This window comes from Oncorhynchus clarkii, chromosome 16 (genome assembly GCF_045791955.1).
Source record: "Oncorhynchus clarkii lewisi isolate Uvic-CL-2024 chromosome 16, UVic_Ocla_1.0, whole genome shotgun sequence".
Taxonomy (NCBI): Eukaryota; Metazoa; Chordata; class Actinopteri; order Salmoniformes; family Salmonidae; genus Oncorhynchus; species Oncorhynchus clarkii.
Genome location: NC_092162.1, coordinates 60,145,654 through 60,164,637, shown reverse-complemented (window position 1 = coordinate 60,164,637; position 18,984 = coordinate 60,145,654).

Below are 18,984 nucleotides of genomic sequence, written 5' to 3'. Positions count from 1 at the left end.
TTCTCATGCTTGTGTGTCAGTGGTTATGTGTGGAGTGTGCACTATGTTGTTCCCCCTCTCCTCTCCTCCTCCCATCCTCTCCCCCTCCTCTCCTCTCCCTCTCCCCTCCTCCTCCCCTCCCCTCCTCTCATCGTCCCCTCCCCCCCTCCTCTCTCCTTCTCCTCCTCTCCTCCTCCTCCCCTCCCCTCCTCTCATCCTCCCCTCCTCTCCTCTTCTCCTCCTGTCCTCCTGTCCTATTCCCCTCCTCCTCTCCTCCCCTCCTCCCCTCCTATCCTCCTCTCCTCCTCCCCACTCTTCTCCTCCTCCCCTCCTCTCCTACTCCCGTCTTCCTTTCTCCTTCTTCTCCTCTCCTCCTCCCCTTATGTCCTCCTTTTCTCCACATATCCTCCTCTCCTCCTCTCCTCAGCTCCACCACGACTTCTCCCCTTCTCTCCTTCTCTCCTCTCCTCCTCCCCTCATCTCCTCCTCTCCTCCTCCCCTCCCCTCCTCTCAGTGCAGTGCAGAGAGATAACAAGGTAGCAGGCAGCCCATAACTTCATACAGAGACAGAATATGCATAAGACATGATGCCAGGCTTCAATTGGAGAAGGTTTTCTCCTCTCTCACTCTTCTGACAGTCTTCAGATGCTCGTTCAATTGTTCTGCTGTTGAGAGGAATTCAAATCAAGAGGGGGATTGTGTGTGTTCTTGTCTAACCCTCAAACATGGAGGATCCTCCTAAAGTCTCCTCATTTGAGATTATCATAAAGACTAATCATTGTATCACTGTGGAACTGTGGTGTGTGAGTGACATAATGTGCTTGTGTTTGTTACTATGAGTGTGTGAATCCAAATGTGTTGTATTGTGTTGTTATTAATTACATTTTGCATGGTTATGTATGTGTGCTTGTGTTTTAGTGTGTGTGTGTGTGTGTGTGTGTGTGTGTGTGTGTGTGTGTGTGTACACAGTTGTGCATGTGTGGTTGTGTTTAACTATGTATGTATGTGTGCTCGATTGTGTTTTAGTGTGTATGTGCGTGTGTGTGCATGTGTGCGTTCATGTGTTTGTGTATGTGCATGGTGTGCATTTGTGTGCGTGTGCGTGCGTGTGTGTGCGTGCGTGCGTGCGTGCGTGCGTGTGTGTGTGTGTGTGTGTGTGTGTGTGTGTGTGTGTGCGTCTGCCCTCCAGAGGAGCGTGTTCTGATGGATGTTAATGGGGACTGACGCAGGATGTCCCCTGAGGGAGAGAACGGCCAACCAGGGAAGGAAGGAACGAGGGAAGAGGAGGGGGGAACTCACCCCTTTAATCCACTCCCTTCTTCACAGAGAGGAGAAAAGGCAGTGAACCCAAGCCTCGTCCCACTCTTCCAGCCTGCAGCGCTGCACAGGAGCACTTAAAAGCATTTTAACAAGCTAGTCACTTCATTAAATATGGACTTCCTGTCAGCAAAAACTCTGGAAGAAAAACTCTCTTTGACTTTACACATTGACAGAGAGAGCAAGAGAGAGAGAGAGAGTTCAAATAAAAAATAAAACAATTAAAAAAAAACGTTATAAAAAAAAAAAGGCTTGTGGTCTAGATAACATCAGAAATGAAATGCTGAAAAACAACACACATGAGTTGCAAAATGCTGCGCTTAAATTGTTCAACATGGTATTAAATTCTGTCTGCTTTCCTGATGTCTGGAACCAGGGGCTCATCTCCCCTATCCACAAAAGTGGAGACAAATCAGACCCCAATAATTACAGGGGAATTTGCATGAACAGCATCTCGGTAGCATTTTGAATTCAAGAATTCAAACATTTCTTCAAGAAAAAAATGTAATAAGTAAATGTCAAATTGTCTTTCTCCTCAACCATCGCACTATTGACCATATATACACCTTACACACACTAATTAATAAACATGTCCACCAAAAAAAAGAGGGCAAAATCTTTGCTTGCTTTATTGACTTTAAAAAAGCATTTTATTCCATATGGCACAAAGGGCTATTCTACAAAATTCTACAAAGTGGGCTTAGTGGTAAGGTGTATGACTTAATAAAATGCATGTACACAGAAAACAAGTGTGCAATAACAATCAAAAAACAAATAACAGCATTATTTTCACAACGTCGAGGTGTGAGACAAGGCTGCAGTTTGAGTCCAAATCTTTTCAAAATGTATATCAATGAATTAGCAGACATGTTGGACCATTCTGCAGTCCCAGGACACACATAGATAAAATACCTGCTATTTGCTGAGGATTTGGTTCTTCTGTCACCAACCAAAGGTCTTCAACAGAATCTTAACATTCTAGAGCAATATTGCCATAATTGGGCCCTGGTTGCAAATTTAGAAAAAAATAATAATCTTAATTTTCCAGAAAAAACCCAGATGTCAGAAACACAAATATAACTTCACCCTGAACAACACCATAATTGAACACACTAAAAATGACTCATACCTTGGTCTGACCATATCTGCATCGGGAAACTTTAATATGGCAGTGAATGCACTCAAAGAAAAATCCCGCAGAGCATTGTATGCAATAAAAATGTAATTATTCAAAATCAACATCCCAATTCAAATGTTGACCAAAATATTTGACAGTGTAATCCTACCAATAGCTCTTTATGGAAGTGAGGTTTGGGGGCCACTCAATAAACTGGACTTTAAAATGTGGGACAATTGAAGCCCTACATCCAGAATTCTGTCGTAAAATTCTACAAGTCCAAGGAAATACACCAATTAATGCATGTGGGGCAGAATTGGGCCGCTTTCCAGTGGTAATGAAAATACAGAAAATATCATTAACATTTTGGCTACGTCTATATTCAGGTCCAAATTCAAGTCTGCAATTTAAAGCACTTCAAACCCAAGAGCTAAGCCCAGAGACGAGCCCTCTCAGTCAGCTGGTGTTGGACCTAACCAACCAAGCTGACACCAGCACTGCTTCAAAAGAAAGAATTTCAATAAACAAAATCATGAACCAATCAAACGACTCATATTTACAACATTGGAAAAACTAAACAAAATCCCAAAGCTGACTAAATTGCTATCTGGCCCTAAACAGAGAATATTAATTGGCTGATTATCTCTACTCTGTCAGAGATATGAAGCAGAGACAGATCGTTACCAAGTACAGGCTGAGTGACCACCAATTGGCAATAGAAAGCGGCAGACATAAAAAGACATGGCTACCCAAAGAGGAGCGTGTATGTGGTCACTGCACAACAGGGGAGGAAGAAACAGAGATGCACTTTCACCTTTACCATGATAAATATTCCTTACAAAGAGATTAATCATTCACAGAAATGACTACATTTATTCCAAATTTGAACTTATTAAACCCAGAGGAAAAACTAAAAACACTCATGGGCGAAGGAGCAATGGCTCCTCTTGCAGCCAAATATGTATTTGCCTGCCTTGCCCTGAGGGACACTGAATAATAACATCTGCATATTAAACAGTAACTTACCTATTATTAGTATTATTGGTATTACTATCATTATTGTTGTTGTGATTATTATTCCAAATAGTAGTTGAATGGGTAGTAGGGGTGATGGTAATGATAGCAGTTTAGTGATGGTGGTGGTAGTAGTAGTAATGATGATGGTAGTTGTAGTACTGATGTAATGGTGAAGATGACAGTTAGTTAGTTATAAGTTAGTTATAGTTTCATTTTCCATGTTTAGCTTTTTATATTTATAATATTTATATATATTTTGTGTTATTATTATTTACTACCAATTTATATTATTATTTGTTATTGTTTATAATTTTATTACAATGTATATTGTATACATTGTTGGTTTGGCAATATTAACACTGTTTTTCATGCCAATATAGCAGCTTGAATTTGAATTTGAGAGAGTCAGAGGGAGACAGAGATAGACAGGGAGAGACAGGGAGAGACAGGGATAGACAGGGAAAGAGAGTCAGATGGACAGCACCCTTCAGGTCATTGGGTTCATAACATGTTCCCTTTTGTCTTGGCTGTGGTGTTGTTGAGATTGCACCATGGCAACATAAAACAATATTGCTCTGGTCAGTATTCATAATATTCACAATATTAGTATGTTATATTGTTAGTGTATTTTCCAATATTAATGAAATCATTTATTGACGATATTGACGTCTTAAACTGTGTGTGATAGCTAAACCTTTTGTTTTCCTCTTTGTGTTTGTGTTCAAGAGGGACGGTTTGGAGAGATTACATCACCTCTGACCTCACTGACCCTTCATCGTCATGGCGACTGTCCCATGGTGACAGACAGATATCATCAATCAACTGTTCTGGCAGCTCATTCTCTTCTGCCTATAGAAAAGGATGCGGAGGGTTATTTGTGTATGGGTGTGTGTGTTTGTGTGTGTACATGAGAGAGAGCGCCTGTGTGTGTTTCATTCTATGAAGTCAGAAATGTAGATACATTTCCCAGATAAGGTCACACAGTTCATTTTATATTTTGTATATTTTGTTAGGTATTAATTAGTGAATGTTTGACAGAGTGTGTGGCCCCTTTAAAGGGTTCACAATGGACTTCAAAGGGGGTCAGAGAAATAGAAAAATATCTTCAACAATTATTCATGGGCCTGTCCCATCTCTCCCTTCTCTCTTTCTCTCTCTACCTTCATGGTCTTCTCTAATCCCCCCACCACCCCTCTTTCTCCCCTTTTCTTTTTAAAATCTGCATCAAATTGCAGCAGTAGGAAAAAGAGAACAAGATCAGAGGAGAGAGGGAAGAGGATAGAAAGAGGCTGAGGGGAAATGTATGTACCATGTTACCTCTTGTCAGCAGGGTATGTGATGAAATGTAGGTGCAACGCGTGCTCAGCAGATCTACTTTTTTTCCACTCTACACCAAATAACAGACACTCAAGCACACTTCCAATTGAAAGTAAACTGAACAGAGTGCACCCACAACATTCAACTGTTTCTCCCGTTACAGATCAGTGGAAAACAAAGATAAGGAGACATGGAAGGGAGCTTTACAGGTGATTTGTACTGAAGTTGCAGAGAAACTCCTCTAAGTAGAGGCAGAAAGATTTTTAAACAGCTGACTGGATTATCAGGGAATGTGACAGAGTTCTGATTGGATTTTGAGTGTTAGAGTTTCCTGATTGGATGAATAGTCAGTTATTTTGAGTATTCAGATTGGATGTTGTAAGAAAGAGAGGGTTCCAATTGTCGGAAGAGAGAATGTAAGAACTGATTGGATGATGACCAAGAGAAAGGGTTCTGATTGGAGGTTGAGATTCCTCTACGGTATCTGGGTGTCATGGATGCCAGGTCCCTGCAGGTCTGAACTGTAAATCTACACATTAATCAGACTCAGCAGGGAGCGATCAAAGGAGCCCGCTCCATCTTTACTCAGAGCAGCTCTTTGAAGTGTCTCAACGTGTGTGTGTGTGTGTGTGTGTGTGTGTGTGTGTGTGTGTGTGTGTGTGTGTGTGTGTGTGTGTGTGTGTGTGTGTGTGTGTGTGTGTGTGTGTGTGTGTGTAAGGCTTAACCAGTGTGGAGTGCAGTCTTCAGCCTCACTTCTGTTCCCTCAGGAAACCAAGGCCTAGTTTCCCTGCTGCCTGCTGATTGGTTAAAACACACAACAAGATACATCATGATTGGTGAACACATGGCAACATATCTCAGTATACATGCTAGGGTACACTATGTCCAAATCTTTCCAGTTCATTCCAAAGGTCTTGATGAAAATGAAAAAGGAGAGTTAATGAAGAGTACTTAGGAAATGGAGAACCCTTAGGAAATGGAGAACATAAGTTAAATAAAATGCCAAATTGTACATGTTTATTGACAACAATAAAATATCAATCAATATCACAGTCTGATGCCCAGTAGGAATACAACATGCATCAATGTTATATGAAACCACACACTACCTTTGTTTGACTATGTATCAACAGCCTGGCTATATTCTTATTGAGTCTTACAACTGAAGCTCCTTCTGGAAAAATAAAGAAATTATATTATTATATTTGAACATCTTGGCCATGTTCTGTTATAATCTCCACCCGGCACAGTCAGAAGAGGACTGGCCACCCCACATAGCCTGGTTCCTCTCTAGGTTTCTTCCTAGGTTTTGGCCTTTCTAGGGAGTTTTTCCTAGCCAACGTGCTTCTACACCTGCATTGCTTGCTGTTTGGGGTTTTAGGCTGGGTTTCTGTACAGCACTTTGAGATATCAGCTGGTGAACGAAGGGCTATATAAATACATTTGATTTTGATTTGATATTCTTATAGTCTCATGGTAGCCTATGTAATCATATGCTGCAGATTGTGTGTGTGTGTGTGTGTGTGTGTGTGTGTGTGTGTGTGTGTGTGTGTGTGTGTGTGTGTGTGTGTGTGTGTGTGTGTGTATAATGATCAGTAGACACTAGACTGACTCTCAGTGGTCATAAGCTGTAACTGCAGCCTTCTTAGTGCACCACACAGTGCTAAATAGCATGTTACCTTTGTAGCCCACAGACCTCTAGTTACCATGGCAATGTAAGCTGTTGCTAAAGCCTTCTGAATGTGGTGGCTTATTGTTGGCCAGTTTACATTGCTCTCTGTGTTGGCTGTTAAATAAAGGTAATAGATAAATACACTTCTAATTCTGACTTCTTAGTAAGCGAGAACAGCGAGAATATGTTATGTGCACTCTCTGGGAGTCAGGGATGTATTTGGCAATTGGACATGAACATGCTGCATTTCAATAGTCTATACAGTTGCTTCCTCTTTCCTTTCCTTCAACTGCACGTGAACAACTGACAGAACTGGTTAACAGGAAGCATCCCCACTAGACCTCAAACAAATAGCTTCATATTGTGTCATGTTGCTTCATATTGCTTCACATTGCTTCACATTGCTTCAACTCATCCTGTATTTTCAGACCGGTGCAGATGAAAAGCTGACAAGACATTTTCACTGAAAGCAAGGAGATAGTAGACTAGAATATTACAGGCTTTGTATGACAATCCTGCCATCTTCTGGCCAATTTGGGGCATCCATGTTCTGGTAAATTTGAGATCGTGTTTTTCAATAAAACATAGTATACAATTATTTTGACAGTATAAACTTTATACAAAATCTGTACAAACTCAAGCATTAATGTGAAGTTTAATTAATTTGAAGTTTCAATTTGAAGTGCAGCTTTGCTAACTGCTAACATCTGGATATTGGATTATATTGTTTTTTTAGGACTATGCTAAATCATGATAACAACTGGAGGGCTGGGTTTGAATCCCACCGGTGCCATCTTTGATGTTGTCCTTTTTTGTCACCTAAAACCCTCACAAACTTTTACAGATGCACAATTGAGAGCAGCCTGTCGGGCTGTATCACCGCCTGGTACGGCAACTGCACCGCCCGCAACCGCAGGGCTCTCCAGAGGGTGGTGCAGTCTGCCCAATACATCACTGGGGGCAAGCTATCTGTCCTCCAGGATACCTACAACCCCCCATGTCACAGGAAGGCCAAAAAGATCATCAAGGACAACAACCACCCGAGCCACTGCCTGTTCACTCCGCTATCATCCAGACGGCGAGTTCAATACAGGTGTATCAAAGCTGGAACTGAGAGACTGAAAAACAACTTGTATTTCAAAGCCATCAGACAATTAGTTAGCCATCACCAGCACATTAAAGGCTGCTGCCCTATATACACTGCTCAAAAAAATTAAGGGAACACTAAAATAACACATCCTAGATCTGAATGAATGAAATATTCTTATTAAATACTTTTTTCTTTACATAGTTGAATGTGCTGACAACAAAATCACACAAAAATGATCAATGGAAATCAAATTGATCAACCCATGGAGGTCTGGATATGGAGTCACACTCAAAATTAAAGTGGAAAACCACACTACAGGCTGACCCAACTTTGATGTAATGTCCTTAAAACAAGTCAAAATGAGGCTCAGTAGTGTGTGTGGCCTCCACGTGCCTGTATGACCTCCCTACAACGCCTGGGAATGCTCCTGATGAAGTGGCGGATGGTCTCCTGAGGGATCTCCTCCCAGACCTGGACTAAAGCATCCGCCAACTCCTGGACAGTCTGTGGTGCAATGTGGCGTTGGTGGATGGAGCGAGACATGATGTCCCAGATGTGCTCAATTGGATTCAGGTCTGGGGAGCGGGAACTGCTGACACACTCCAGCCACATGAGGTCTAGCATTGCCTTGCATTAGGAGGAACCCAGGGCCAACCGCACCAGCATATGGTCTCACAAGGGGTCTGAGGATCTCATCTCGGTACCTAATGGCAGTCAGGCTACCTCTGGCGAGCACATGGAGGGCTGTGCGGCCCCCCAAAGAAATGCCACCCCACACCATGACTGACCCACTGCCAAACCGGTCATGCTGGAGGATGTTGCAGGCAGCAGAACATTCTCCACGGCGTTTCCAGACTCTGTCACATCTGTCACATGTGCTCAGTGTGAACCTGCTTTCATCTGTGAAGAGCACAGGGCGCCAGTGGCGAATTTGCCAATCTTGGTGTTCTCTGGCAAATGCCAAACGTCCTGCACGGTGTTGGGCTGTCACGTTCTGACCATCGTTCGTGTGTGTTTTCCTTGTTTTAGTGTTGGTCAGGACGTGAACTGGGTGGGCATTCTATGTTGGATGTCTTGTTTGTCTATTTCTATGTCTGGCCTGATATGGTTCTCAATCAGAGGCAGGTGTTAGTCATTGTCTCTGATTGGGAACCATATTTAGGTAGCCTGGGTTTCACTGTGTGTTTGTGGGTGATTGTCCTTAGTGTTAGTTTGCACCAGTTTAGGCTGTTTCGGTTTTCATTACGTTTATTATTTTGCACTGTTTGTATTTAGATTCGTGTTGCTATAGTCAATAAACATGGATCGTAATCTACACGCCGCATTTTGGTCCGACTCTCCTTCTCATAAAGAAGACCGTTACAGAATCACCCACCACAAAAGGACCAAGCAGCGTGTCAACAGGCAGGAGCAGCGCGAGGAGATGCGCAATAAGGATTTCTGGACATGGGAGGAAATCCTCGACGGGAGAGGACCCTGGGCTAAACCAGGGGAGTGTAGCCGCCCTAAGGTGCAGCGGGAGAAGAAACAACAGGAGCAGCCCAAAGAGGAGTACAGTATGGAGTATACGACTTGGGAGGAGATCGACAGGTGGGCGGCCGACCCAGGGAGAGTGCCGGAGCCCGCCTGGGATTCGATGGAGCAGTGCGCGGAAGGTTATCAGAGAATGGAGTTGGCGAAGCAGGCACGGCGGCGCGGAAGGAAGCCCGAGAGGCAGCCCCAAAAATTTATTGGAGGGGGGCTAACAGGGAGTATGGCTACGCCAGGTAGGAGACCTGGGCAGACTCCCTGTGCTTACCGGGGGGCTAGAGAGACCGGACAGGCACCGTGTTATGCAGTGGTGCGCACGGTGTCTCCAGTGCGGGTGCATAGCCCGGTGCGGTATATTCCAGCTCCGCGTGTCGGCCGGGCTAGATTGAGCGTCGAGCCTAATGCCATGAAGCCGGCTCTACGCAGCTGGTCCCCAGTGCGTCTCCGGCCGGCTTACATGGCACCAGCCTTGCGCTCTGTGTCTCCGGTTCGCCTGCATAGCCCAGTGCGGGCTATTCCACCTCGCCGCACTGGCAGGGCGACCATGAGCATTCAACCAGGTAAGGTTGGGCAGGCTCGGTGCTCAAGAGCTCCAGTGCACCTGCACGGTCCGGTTTTTCCAGTACCACCTCCACACCCCAGCCCTCCGGTAGCAGCTCCCCGCACCAGGCTTCCTGTGCGTGTCCTCGGCCCAGTACCACCAGTGCCAGCACCACGCATCAGGCCTACAGTGCGCCTCGCCTGTCCAGCGCTGTCGGAGCCCTCCTCCTCTCCAGCGCTGTCGGAGTCTCCCGCCTGTTTAGCGCTGTTAGAGCCTTCCTTCTCTACAGCGCTGCCGGAGTCTCCCGCCTGTTCAGAACTGCCAGTCTGCATAGAGCTGCCAGTCTGCATAGAGCTGCCAGTCTGCAAGGAGCTGCCAGTCTGCATAGAGCTGCCAGTCTGCAAGGAGCTGCCAGTCTGCAAGGAGCTGCCAGTCTGCAAGGAGCTGCCAGTCTGCAAGGAGCTGCCAGTCTGCAAGGAGCTGCCAGTCTGCAAGGAGCCGCCAGAGCTGCCTTTCTGCAGGATGCCGCCAAAGCTGCCAGTCTGCAAGGAGCCGCCAGAGCTGCCAGTCTGCAAGGAGCCGCCAGAGCTGCCAGTTAGCATGGAGCCGCCAGGGCCGCCAGTCAGTATGGAGCAGCCAGGGCCGCCAGTCAGTATGGAGCAGCCAGGGCCGCCAGTCAGCATGGAGCAGCCAGGGCCGCCAGTCAGCATGGAGCAGCCAGGGCCGCCAGTCAGCATGGAGCAGCCAGGGCCGCCAGTCAGCATGGAGCAGCCAGGGCCGCCAGTCAGCATGGAGCAGCCAGGGCCGCCAGTCAGCATGGAGCAGCCAGGGCCGCCAGTCAGCATGGAGCAGCCAGGGCCGCCAGTCAGCATGGAGCAGCCAGAGCAGCCAGTCAGCATGGAGCAGCCAGAGCTGCCAGTCAGCATGGAGCAGCCAGTCAGCATGGAGCAGCCAGAGCTGCCAGTCATCATGGAGCAGCCAGTCAGCATGGAGCAGCCAGAGCAGCCAGTCGACCAGACTCTTCCAGATCTGCCAGTCGACCAGACTCTTCCAGATCTGCCAGTCGACCAGACTCTTCCAGATCTGCCAGTCGACCAGACTCTTCCAGATCTGCCAGTCGACCAGACTCTTCCAGATCTGCCAGTCGACCAGACTCTTCCAGATCTGCCAGTCGACCAGACTCTTCCAGATCTGCCAGTCGACCAGACTCTTCCAGATCCGCCAGTCGACCAGACTCTTCCAGATCCGCCAGTCGACCAGACTCTTCCAGATCCGCCAGTCGACCAGACTCTTCCAGATCCGCCAGTCGACCAGACTCTTCCAGATCCGCCAGTCGACCAGACTCTTCCAGATCCGCCAGTCGACCAGACTCTTCCAGATCCGCCAGTCGACCAGACTCTTCCAGATCCGCCAGTCGACCAGACTCTTCCAGATCCGCCAGTCGACCAGACTCTTCCAGATCCGCCAGTCGACCAGACTCTTCCAGATCCGCCAGTCGACCAGACTCTTCCAGATCTGCCAGTCGACCAGACTCTTCCAGATCTGCCAGTCGACCAGACTCTTCCAGATCCGCCAGTCGACCAGACTCTTCCAGATCCGCCAGTCGACCAGACTCTTCCAGATCCGCCAGTCGACCAGACTCTTCCAGATCCGCCAGTCGACCAGACTCTTCCAGATCCGCCAGTCGACCAGACTCTTCCAGATCCGCCAGTCGACCAGACTCTTCCAGATCCGCCAGTCGACCAGACTCTTCCAGATCCGCCAGTCGACCAGACTCTTCCAGATCCGCCAGTCGACCAGACTCTTCCAGATCCGCCAGTCGACCAGACTCTTCCAGATCCGCCAGTCGACCAGACTCTTCCAGATCCGCCAGTCAGCCAGGATCTTCCAGATCCGCCAGTCAGCCAGGATCTTCCGGATCCGCCAGTCAGCCAGGATCTGCCGGATCCAACCACCTGCCTGAGCTTCCTCTCAGTGCTGAGCTTCCTCTCAGTGCTGAGCTACCCATCAGTCCCGAGCTACCTCTGTCCCGAGCTGCCCCTCTGTCCCGAGCGGTCTTTAAGGAGGGTAACCTATCTAGGGACGCTAAGGAGGTGGACTAAAACTGTTATGGAGTGGGGTCCACGTCCAGCGCCAGAGCCGCCACCGCGGACAGATGCCCACCCACACCCTCCCCCATAGGTTTAAGTTGTGCGTCCGGAGTCCGCACCTTGGAGGGGGGGTACTGTCACGTTCTGACCATCGTTCGTGTGTGTTTTCCTTGTTTTAGTGTTGGTCAGGACGTGAACTGGGTGGGCATTCTATGTTGGATGTCTTGTTTGTCTATTTCTATGTCTGGCCTGATATGGTTCTCAATCAGAGGCAGGTGTTAGTCATTGTCTCTGATTGGGAACCATATTTAGGTAGCCTGGGTTTCACTGTGTGTTTGTGGGTGATTGTCCTTAGTGTTAGTTTGCACCAGTTTAGGCTGTTTCGGTTTTCATTACGTTTATTATTTTGCACTGTTTGTATTTAGATTCGTGTTGCTATAGTCAATAAACATGGATCGTAATCTACACGCCGCATTTTGGTCCGACTCTCCTTCTCATAAAGAAGACCGTTACATGGGCTGTAAGCACAACCCCCACCTGTGGACGTCGGGCCCTCATACCACCCTCATGGAGTCTGTTTCTGACCGTTTGAGCAGACACATGCACATTTGTGGCCTGCTGGAGGTCATTTTGCAGGGCTCTGGCAGTGCTCCTCCTGCTCCTCCTTGCACAAAGGCGGAGGTAGCGGTCCTGCTGCTGGGTTGTTGCCCCCTCTCCTGATGTACTAGCCTGTCTCCTGGTAGCGCCTTCATGCTCTGGACACTACGCTGACAGACACAGCAAACCTTCTTGCCACAGCTCGCATTGATGTGTCATCCTGGATGAGCTGCAATTCCTGAGCCACTTGTGTGGGTTGTAGACTCCATCTCATGCTACCACTAGAGTGAAAGCACCGCCAGCATTCAAAAGTGACCAAAACATCAGCCAGGAAGCATAGGAACTGAGAAGTGGTCTGTGGTCACCACCTGCAGAACCACTCCTTTATTGGGGGTGTCTTGCTAATTGCCTATAATTTCCACCTGTTGTCTATTCCATTTGCACAACAGCATGTGAAATTTATTGTCAATCAGTGTTGATTTCTAAGTGAACAGTTTGATTTCACAGAAGTGTGATTGACTTGGAGTTACATTGTGTTGTTTAAGTGTTCTCTTTATTTTTTTGAGCAGTGTACATAGATTGAAATCACTGACATTGCTTTACTTTAGATTATGTGCATTGTTAGATATTACTTGTTAGATATACACTACCGTTCAAAAGTTTGGGGTCACTTAGAAATGTCCTTGTTTTTGAAAGAAAAGCACAATTTGTGTCCATTAAAATAACATGAAATTGATCAGAAATACAGTGTAGACATTGTTAATGTTCTAAATGACTATTGTAGCTGGAAATGGCAGATTTTTTATGGAATATTTACCTAGGCGTACAGAGGCCCATTATCAGCAACCATCACTCCTGTGTTCCAATGGCACATTGTGTTAGCAAAGTTTATCATTTTATAAGGCTAATTGATCATTCGAAAACCCTTTTGCAATTATGTTAGCACAGCTGAAAACTGTTGTTCTGATTAAAGAATCAGTACAACTAGCCTTCTTTAGACTAGTTGGGTATCTGGATCATCACCAACTGTTGGTTCGATTACAGGCTCAAAATGGCCAGAAACAAAGAACATTCTTCTGAAACTCATCAGTCTATTTTTGTTCTGAGAAATGAAGGCTATTCCATGCAAGAAATTTCCAAGAAACTGAAGATATTAATGGTGTTTTTGTAGGGGTTTTGGATAAACGCTGAATCCAAGGTCTGTGGTAAACACAGGCTTAGGAGATCTTATACATTCTGTTCTATGAGATAATCTTCATCGGCTAACATCACATTTTGGGAATTTTGAAGCATTTATGGAATAAAAAAAAGCACATAAAGTCTTTATAATTCAGAAAGGTCTTGTTTACTGTCTGATATTATCATAGAACAAAACGTTTACATCTCATAAGTCTGTGTTAACATCAGACCTTATTTTCGCGTTTATCCCCAAACCCTATTCTTTCCCCATTCATTTTCCCCATAGGGTTACCGGTTTTTACATCTAGCTAAGAGGCTTGTTCGACATTGGAGCCGACAGTGCAGGAGACTGACTGATCTATGAAGAACCTTGCATCATAAATAACTACTCCTTGTTATTTGTAGATCACTCAGTCAGTCACAATTTACTCATGATACATTAGGCTTTTTGATCCTATTGGACATGGCGAAGGTGAGGTGTTGTCTTATGTAAATCATTTCAGATGGGCATTCTGTCTCACTGCCTGTGTGTTCTACGGTAGGATTGGATACTGCAGCTGTGTATGTAAGCATTTTTGCAAGTAAGCATTTCGTTGGATGGTCTATACAACAGGTGCCTGCTGAGGGGAGGATGGATCATAGCAATGGCTGAAACGGAGAAAATTGAATGACATCAAACACATGAAAACCATGTGTTTGATGTGTTTGATAACATTCCCCTTATTCCGCTCCAGTCATTACCACGAGCCCGTCCTCCCTAATTAAGGTGCCACCAACCTCCTGTGGTGTATACCATGTGTATCCTATACATAAGACTAATAAAACTTGAAACTTGGGCAAGTGAGCATTGTCAAAATCAAAACCCAACCCTCAAGTAAGTCATGACGAACTCACTGACAAAACTCAGTTTTGGAGGAGACTGACTTTATGAACAAAATTATAGTAGTCAATTTTGACATCTGAATAAATGTTTCTGACTAATTCTGAGTAGCACCTATCTCTACAGGAGTAAACTAACGTGTAGAAGTCTGTCCGGGGAGGGTCTCTTATGCACTGTTCAACCAATCCAGTAAATGTGGAGGTGGTGTTAAGATGGAGTGTCGCCTTGTCAATATTCCAGATGAAAACAGCTTCAGAGAGCTAGCTAGCACTGCCCTATAATGGTATCTACGACAGAAAGAACACCAATACAATTGGTATGTGGTGTCTGTTGACTTTGTGGCAAGAACTTAATCTTGACGAAAGACATGCACCATGTATAGGCATCCGCTGTATGTTTAAACCGGGGACTGTGAACAGCAAGGCGCACAGGTTCTCCTCCTTTTCCCTGAAAAACGTATGTTGCTGGTTTCACGACCCCTCTGAAGGTGCTACTTGAGAGACTCCAGTAGGTTCTTCTTTTTCTTTGGCAGGGTTTAACGGCGGTTGACATCCAATATGTTGCATTATCGCCCCCAACTGGACTATAGTATCAATCCATTATACAAAATGAAAAAATAAAAACACCCTTCCAACTAACCCTACACTCGTTAAAAACCCACTACCCCATTCCACTACTTTGTCCCTATCAGCTCCTGCACCATGCCAATGACCTGGAAGGATGGGGTACCACCCCTCAACACTCAATACAGTAAATCGTCTGAAGTCACATCTCATATACCCAAGTACTTATCTTCAGCTGCCCCCACAACATCTATTTTCTGTGATTTACGTTCCATTTCTCTGGTACAGTTGATAACCATTGCCATGAACACTAAGAAGCCAACCTTAATGAAGCATATATCACTCGTTGGCCGATCCCTCTGTGCTGGCACAGATCTACTACTGACAGGGATCCTCTCAGGATCCGTCACCATTGACCCATCCTCCTCTACCTTCTTCACTGCCTCATCGTACAACACTTTCTGCACTACTCTGGCCACTTCCGATTTTCTTTTTAATCAAATGAGCATCCCCACAGTTGACACAAACAACTTGATCTACCTAAAGTACACAATCCTCTGTCCCATGCCTTTCAAAGGTGTCCTGTTCCTAAGAGCAAAGCAAGAAACAGATCTTGACCCAAGTTGCGTGACTGGAAGCACCCGCTCCATCAGGGCAGGAGAAACACAAACAAATATCACGAGTCCACTACAAGTTACCTTCACTGATTCAACTGTACCCAATTCCTTTCCCACCCACCCTGAAACCACAAATGGATCTGCCAAAAGGCAAGGATCCACTTTCTCCAAATATTTCACTCCTACTGGACCAGATTCTTCTTTATCATGTCCAACAATACCAGGTTCGGTCTTCGAGCTCTTCACCACACCATCCACCTCACTAAACTCGCCCTCATTCACTTCCATTTCACCTCCATAACTCGGCCTGGCATATGCTCACACTGATTGCACTTAACACCAATCTTCTTTGACACACCATCTCCCTCTTTTCCTCCATCTTCAATAGATTCAAACTTAATCTCTGCCTCTCTCATTCTCTTTAACCTCTTCTTCCTCTCTTTTCCCCCCATTCCTCTTCCGAAATCCAATTAAACTACTCCTTGTGAATATATTCCACTTTTCCAAATCGAAATCTCTTTCTTGCCTCCTGGAGTGACGTCATCTCCGGGCACACCAAAACCTCACTAATGGCTTGAGCACAGAACACCCTTGTCGCGCTCAGATCACAATGTAATGCGTCATTCTGAACAGAAGGTGGAAGTGTTTCCATCTCCTACTAGTACCAGTGAAAGTGGTGCTTCAGCAAGCCTACAAACTGTAATACTTGGATAGGAGACTTGTAGAAGATCAATCAATCAACAAATTGATTGGAATGCTTTATATCAAGTTAATTTAACTGCAGCCCGGCCTTAAATCCCCAAAGACCATAAGGAAGAAAACAACGATGTGATCTGGTGAGCTGTTTGTTTACTGCTTCGTACGTTGGGTTCACTGTTTGGGTCATCTGTTTCTTTAAGCTTCTGATGTTTTATCGGTAATTGTCTTAGAAGGAAATGAATGGTAAACATGGACAGGTTATTTGAGATGGCACTTTCACAACGATGATGTTACTTAGAGAGATATATGTTTTTTAATATAGTTATTGTGTCCCTGAATGTGTGGGCAAAGCTAGGCTAGTTATTGTGAGGATGCAACAAAGTAGCCTAAAGCAAGACACTGGATACATTTCGGAAATGCAATAGGCCTATGCCATGTTTTCCCGTGCTTTCCCCTGTCGCCTGTCCGTGAGCATTTGGTGTTGATACTGCTAATGTGCATGGTAAACCACCATGCCTTGGGCCTCCCTTCCTCCGATAAGCCCTGATTCTGGGGCCCGGCCAGGCTACACGATTAATAGGGTACCACCCAGTGGGTCACGGTTCTGCTCTCTCTCTCTCTCTCTCTCTCTCTCTCTCTCTCTCTCTCTCTCTTTCTCTCTCTCTGTCTCTTTCTCTCTCTCTCGCTCTGTCTTTCTGGGCTGAAACATGCAGCGCTGGAGCTGTCCATGGTCCTGAAACATCCACACTAGTCTTTCATTGTAGAAAATGGAGTGAAATAGTGTTGTTTTTCCTCTGCCAGCCTCACCCTGGCAACCTCACCCTGCCAGGCTCACCCTGGGCCTCACCCTCCCAGTCTCACCCTGTCAGCCTCCTTTAAGCTATTGTTGGATATTTATCAACTTCTCATTTAGTTTATTGTAGCTCAAGAGATAAGGGAAGCAGATTTCAATTGAATACAATTTCACTTTATTTCATTGTGGACCACTGTGCGGTAAAACCTTCAGAGATCTGTTGTCAAATACAGCATACAACACAATGTATTTTTTGGTATTCATTTGCTGGCTATTTATAATGCCTGTAGGAGCTGTGTGCTATTCACACATTTATTTTCCAATACCCTATAGTCTATGCAAACAGTGTACATGTCAACCAGGAAGAATCAGCCTATATCCCTCTGCTTCATTAATATGAATGAGACATTCATATATTCATATCTGGAGCTGAACATTGGACATTGGGAGTGAATGGTATTCCTAAAAGTGAATGGTATTCCTAAAAGTTGAATGGTATTCCTAAAAGTTGAATGGTATTCCTAAAAGTTGAATGGTATTCCTAAAAGTTGAATGGTATTCCTAAAAGTGAATGGTATTCCTAAAAGTTGAATGGTATTCCAAAAAGTTGAATGGTATTCCTAAAAGTTGAATGGTATTCCTAAAAGTTGAATGGTATTCCTAAAAGTTGAATGGTATTCCTAAAAGTTGAAGGGTATTCCTAAAAGTTGAATGGTATTCCTAAAAATGGAAGGGTATTTCTAAAAGTTGAATGGTATTCCTAAAAGTTGAATGGTATTCCTAAAAGTTGAAGGGTATTCCTAAAAGTTGAATGGTATTCCTAAAAATGGAAGGGTATTTCTAAAAGTTGAATGGTATTCCTAAAAGTTGAATGGTATTCCTAAAAGTTGAATGGTATTCCTAAAAGTTGAATGGTATTCCTAAAAATGGAATGGTATTCCTAAAAGTTGAATGGTATTCCTAAAAATGGAAGGGTATTCCTAAAAGTTGAATGGTATTCCTAAAAGTTGAATGGTATTCCTAAAAATGGAAGGGTATTTCTAAAAGTTGAATGGTATTCCTAAAAGTTGAATGGTATTCCTAAAAGTTGAATGGTATTCCTAAAAGTTGAATGGTATTCCTAAAAGTTGAATGGTATTCCTAAAAATGGAATGGTATTCCTAAAAGTTGAATGGTATTCCTAAAAATGGAATGGTATTCCTAAAAGTTGAATGGTATTCCTAGAAGTTGAATGGTATTCCTAAAAGTTGAGTGGTATTCCTAAAAGTTGAATGGTATTCCTAAAAGTTGAATGGTATTCCTAAAAGTTGAATGGTATTCCTAAAAGTTGAATGGTATTCCTAGAAGTTGAATGGTATTCCTAAAAGTTGAGTGGTATTCCTAAAAGTTGAGTGGTATTCCTAAAAGTTGAATGGTATTCCTAAAAGTTGAATGGTATTCCTAAAAGTTGAGTGGTATTCCTAAAAGTTGAATGGTATTCCTAGAAGTTGAATGGTATTCCTAAAAGTTGAGTGGTATTCCTAAAAGTTGAGTGGTATTCCTAAAAGTTGAATGGTATTCCTAAAAGTTGAATGGTATTCCTAGAAGTTGAATGGTATTCCTAGAAGTTGAGTGGTATTCCTAAAAGTTGAATGGTATTCCTAAAAGTTGAATGGTATTCCTAAAAGTTGAATGGTATTCCTAAAAGTTGAATGGTATTCCTAAAAATGGAATGGTATTCCTAAAAGTTGAATGGTATTCCTAAAAATGGAATGGTATTCCTAAAAGTTGAATGGTATTCCTAGAAGTTGAATGGTATTCCTAAAAGTTGAGTGGTATTCCTAAAAGTTGAATGGTATTCCTAAAAGTTGAATGGTATTCCTAAAAGTTGAATGGTATTCCTAGAAGTTGAATGGTATTCCTAGAAGTTGAATGGTATTCCTAAAAGTTGAGTGGTGTTCCTAAAAGTTGAATGGTATTCCTAAAAGTTGAATGGTATTCCTAAAA